At 40.2% G+C, this 5,616-nt stretch overlaps 1 pseudogene across 1 annotated transcript; it reads right to left on the bottom strand.

Moving 5' to 3' along the window:
• Positions 1–617: 617 nt before the first annotated feature.
• On the bottom strand, positions 618–2,888 carry LOC143613841 (putative E3 ubiquitin-protein ligase EDA40; annotated as a pseudogene). The gene is made up of 2 exons (XR_013150193.1): positions 2,435–2,888; positions 618–2,272 (listed from the first exon to the last, which is right to left on the bottom strand). The product of XR_013150193.1 is annotated as a putative E3 ubiquitin-protein ligase EDA40 (transcript).
• Between the last annotated feature and the right edge of the window lie 2,728 nt (positions 2,889–5,616).

The following is a 5,616-nucleotide window of genomic DNA, read 5'->3' as shown; positions in this document are numbered from 1 at the left end:
ACCATTTCTCCACCATGATGATGCCGAGGCGGAACCCTAATCACGTCTCTGCTCCCGTTTCTCCACCCATTTCTCTATTGTACCAAACAAAGGAAATGATTGTCAATTCTCCATCCATTTCTATTTCTCTCCAATTCCATTTCTCTCTCATTTCTATTTCCATTTCTTCCCATTCTTTTTCTCTGTACCAAACACCCCCTTGGTTTCTTTCTTGTTTCTACCCAATTAAAGGGTCATGCTGTCGGCACCCTTTGTCGCTATACTTCTCATTCTGGTCCCACATCTTTCCAGTTTATTATTTTCAGTTTTTCATCTATGAGAGTGTCAATTTAATAAATGAAACTCTAGAAAAAATATATATTATTATTAAAATACATAAAATCTTCATACACCATCTTTCGCCTATACATGCCGTATAGAACCTGAGTTATTGAAGACCTAAACAGTTTGTCTAAGGCTATACGGGTCGTATAAGATCTGAAAAAAAACATGTTTTGTGAGTTCCCTCTGTACACTTATCAATCATGTGTGGCCTATACAGCCCGCATAATCATATACAAGCCACATATAGACCTATACAATCACCATGATGGTGGCGTATAAAGATCACATCCGTGTTAAAATCCGGCATTCTCAAAGCCATGTAAGTAGCTAACCCTGTTAACGACTTTCTAATAATAGCAACTTTAGCAAGCTTCTCAGCCACTCGGCAAGCCGAAGTCGATGTCACTGGCTCACAATTTTCATCCATGTAAGCCACTGTTTGAGCCTGAGCCTGGCGTCTGAGATGCAACTCGTGCATCTCGGCTTCAAGGCTGGCTACAAACTCACGACAATCCGAGCTTGGCTGGTGCAGTGCAGCCCGAGCCGATAGAACCGCATTGTAAGCGCCGATGAGGTCATTTGTAGCCGAAAATCGGCGTGACTCGGCTAAAGCTCGAGTTGTAATGAAAACGTTTCTCATCCGTTGGATCGTCAGGGTAGATGATCTGACGGTGTGCGGACGAGGTACCACCAGTGCATGCGCGTTGCAATGAATGATATCCTGGCTTACTGATTCCCTGTAACTGCACCGCACGGAGAGTACTCGGTGGGCCCTCACCGCCGACGACGGAACTTTCAGTTCAATAAATATCTCACTCTCTTCGTTCGCGTACAATTCTCCGATCTGAACTGTACTCGATCCGATAACCAACGGCGGCGCTTGTGAATACACCGCCGCGATTTCCGCCGGATCTGAATCGGAACCGGAGACGATTCCTAACTGTAATTTCAGATCCTGAACCGTCACGTTAAGTAAACTTCCGACGGCTTTCGCTAGCGCGTGGTCGTCAGTTACGGTAAGCTTCAATGTGTGTACGACAACGTTAACACTCAGGTGAGTGACGCGCGTGGATGACACGTCTGATGACTGATTGATGACGTCAGACAGAAGAATGATGCTAGCGACGGTGTTTTTCTCGGTACGGTCTTCTAACACCTTAACGGCTTTTTTAACGGCGTCAGAGGCGTTAGACGAACCGTCAACAACCGCCATAGCTTTTACGAGACGGTACGCAGCTCTTTTTCCGGAACTCGTCATCCTTTTAAGATGTAATAATCTCTTCGAATACGAAGAGAATGCGATGATTGATAACCGATCGGATGATGCGAGTGATGAAATAATCATTCTCATTGTTCGTTTCATCATCTGTAAACTTTCGTTTGACATTTTTGCACTCACGTCAACGACGGTTACCAAATCAATCGAAGCTCTACGTTGATTTTGAATAACCGGTGCTTTTACTCTTAGAACAACCGCGTGCGTCTCGTAACTTCTGCGAGCTGTAATAACAGCTGCATCCGGTAACAACCGTATGTCCACGTCAACGTCAACTGGACTGTTGATGGATTTATTAATATGAAACCCTTGGGACTCACCGGTCGAGTCTTCATCACAGCTTTCATCCGATTCTGGAATCGGATTGAATCGAGCTTTTGGCGTCAAGGAAGCTAACGGTTCATCATCGTTATAAACTTTCAGTTCAAAAGAATTCTGTTTCTTCAATTTGCTATCTATTGGTGACGTGGCATTATGCTTCTGATTCGGATCGGTTATAGGCAATAGTGGCGTCTGTTTCCACGTGATGCCACATGTAGGACAAGCATGGCTGCCTTTGTTCTTCACGTGGTCAGCGATGCACGGGAAGTGGAAACCGTGAGAACACTCCGCGGTGAAGATCGCCACGCCTCGCCCTCTCTTCACGCTATGCAAGCATAATCCGCATCTATTCTGCAAGATCAAACTTACATTTGTTAGAATTTTTCATAAAAAACGATTACAATAGAGCTGTGTGGCAGCCTCTAATGAATGACAAACCGATCCTACTAAAAGTAGAGATCTGTGAGGATCACTTGGAAAGGAAAATCGAAGAGGAGTGGAATCTGATCTTACTTCGGAGAAGCGTAAGGTTGATTTGATGATCGAGAAAGTTGAATGAGATCGAGGTGACGATGGAGTTGATGATGACTGAAACAACTTTCGAGGTGATGATGGAGTTGATGATGACTGAAACAACTTTCTGGTGTTAGAATGAAGCCTTGGACTTACAGGAACCGACGCTGATTCGGTCGGTATGGTGACAATGGCGGTTCGACAACGTAGGCTTGGATACGATGGATCGGGATCATGCTCAATATATTCTCTGGTAGGTCTAGTGGCGGAACCGGAACCTGGTTCTCGAGGGAAGCGATTTGCAGAAAGCTTTTCGCCATCCAAACACCATTTCAGTATTTCCTAGTATTACAGGAACTGATTTTGGTGATTAAAATTGATAAGTAAATATATTTGAATGTGATTTAAGAATAAGGGATCAAAAGGATTCTCAGATGTATTTTCTATATGTCACACTTCTAAAATATATAGAAGGTTGATGAGTGATAAATACAGGGGAGTTGCAACTTTGTTTCTTTGGAGTTCAATATGTTTGCTAGTGCACGACTTTTACCTTAAAAGCGATAATAATCTTTACAGTTAAACGGTAGTAATTAGTAAAGCTATAGCCTATGGTTAGTTATAAGGTCATGGGGTATACTTTAACCCATCTTAATTCCAAATAAGCTCCACATTATCATTTGTTTCTCTTCACTCTATGTCATTCAAAGGAAATGGTTTAACCCATTTAACACATAATTAATATAACAAATCAATTAGTAATTAATGCATAATTAATACATATTGTTCTTTTTAACCCGTTAAAAGCATAACGCATGAGTCTTTTTAACACACTTAACACAAGTGAGGAGTGGTTTAATCTATCTTTAAAATGCCATGTCACTTTAACCTATATGGGGGTTAGAGTATACCCCATAGCCTAACTATCGTAGTTATATTCGGGTTCGTGATAATAAATTATACTCTTAATTTGGGTCAACATGGTCAATGCACTTTTAGTTTTTTACTTAACTTGTCGAAGACATTCCTAACATAGTAACTTTGTTAGCCGTTAATAGCGTTGCATCTACTTGCAATATACTATTACAAATTTGATATATTTAGAGTGAGTTATTGTTTGATAATAATTCATATATAGCAATTGGTTTATGGCAAGCATCTTCTATGATTACCCATTAGTTTATGTTCAATAATTTATCTCTAACATCCCATTCTTTAATCCGAGTTTAGCTAACTTCGATCTCTAAAAACATGATCATGGGAACAACAAAAAAATTAGAGATAGAAGATGATGAACATAAAGAAATGTAGGAAGATTGTATTTTTATGGACCATAGAGGGCAATCATAAGATTCATGCCCATGTTTCACATTTCTTCCTATAGCAAGCCTATGTATTGCAAGTTTGCAACATACCATGATTGCAATCTACATTTTCATCAAACCATGCTTTACTTTACTGTTTTATCTTTATTTTATTTTAACATTTCCGTATTCTTTCATTAAAGATGAAGTGGCATTCATATTATGAGAATCATAGGGATATTAACAATGAAAATGATGATTAGAAATGTAAATCAAACTTCTAGTAAAGATTTATTTACATCTAAAGAAATCTTATAGTGAGCAAAAATATGTTGGACTATAGTTCAACAATACTTTTGTTTTCATCTATATAGCGAGACCATTTGGTTCATTTGGATGAAAGGTTTCTCAAACAAGAGAATTGCATTATTCATGCAATCATGCCTATGAACAGATCGACCACATTAAACACATGCTTCGATATATTTGGAGTTGCTGGGTCATCTCTACAACATTGCTGTTCTAGTTCTTGTACTTGGACACCATCAACAAATTGACATGATGTTCGCATGGCCTATTCTAATTTGAGTTCTTTTGCTTCTCTATTAACAAATGATAAAAACAAAGAGTCGTACTTGCTGAAGTATGTGTATGATAACTAATAACTACTTTTAAATTTTAGAGAAAATTACGATTTGCCTCCCTGAGTAAAATCTCCGGGGGCACCATAAAACCCTGAAAACTAAATTGCGCTTGTTGTACCAATGTGTTTTTTTAATGGTGAAATGAGCCCCTGGTTGAGCGTATTGAACCCCTGGTTTTAGATTGACCGTAATTAGTTGACCGTTTGGTTCAGGGACACTTTAGTAATTAGATAAATAATAATTATTTCGTAATTTCTCAAATAATAATAATATCTAATAATAATAATAGCAATTTTCTCTAATAAGAAGCAACATCAGCAGATTATCATCATCATCATCATCATCATCATCATCATCATCATCATCTCACAACCTCCAAAACTCTCGTCCTCCTCCGTCGCCACCGTCGCCGCCGCCGCCGTCCACCGGAAAATGAACTACACCACCGCCGTCCACCGGAAAATGAACTACACCACCGCCACCAGCTTCAAACTGCCAACCCCCATCATCCCCCCACCACCAAACCCAAACACGAACAAACATCAACATATTTATCATCCTCATCCAGATTTAAACCCCTTACCAAATGGGTTTTATACAAGAATTTAATTAGAAAAAACATATATCTAAGGGATTGGAAGCTACGACGGGACAAATTAGAAGCTACGGCGACGGTGAGTTGGAGTGGAACTACGGGGACGACGACGGGGAGGTGGTGTGGCAACGGACGGGGGCAACGGTGTGTGGCGACGGGAGCGGGGTGCGGCGACGGAATGGTGATAACGACGGCGGTGACGGGTTGCGGGTGAAGAAGATGGGTGGTGGTGAAGATAAAGATATGGGTAGTGGGTATGTTGATTTTCCGGAAACGTGTTCTTGATTTTCCGGCGGTCATCTCCGCTGAAATTATGTGCGGTTGTGGTGATATAAGATTTATGGGTATGTTGATGATGTTAATTTATGTATTTGTATAAGATTTGTGTGTATTTGTATAAGATTTATGTGTTTTCTGGGTTTGGGTTAGGGTTCTTAGCCAGAGATTTTCTTGGTTTGGGTATGATGATGATGAAGGTATGGGTTTGTGTTTGAATGTTGATGATGAAGATGAAGATGAAGGGTATAATTGTCATTTAACCAATTATTAACACTGTAGGGAGCATTCTGAGCATTATAAAAAACATGTGGATACAATACCCGAAATTTAGTTTTCAGGGTTTTATGGTGCCCCGGCGAT

The sequence above is a fragment of the Bidens hawaiensis genome, unplaced genomic scaffold (assembly GCF_021521415.1).
Source record: "Bidens hawaiensis isolate Kalapana, Puna unplaced genomic scaffold, B.hawaiensis_p1.1 tig00038477_1, whole genome shotgun sequence".
Taxonomy (NCBI): Eukaryota; Viridiplantae; Streptophyta; class Magnoliopsida; order Asterales; family Asteraceae; genus Bidens; species Bidens hawaiensis.
Note: the sequence above shows the minus strand (reverse complement) of the source record. Positions and strands in the feature narration are given on the sequence as shown.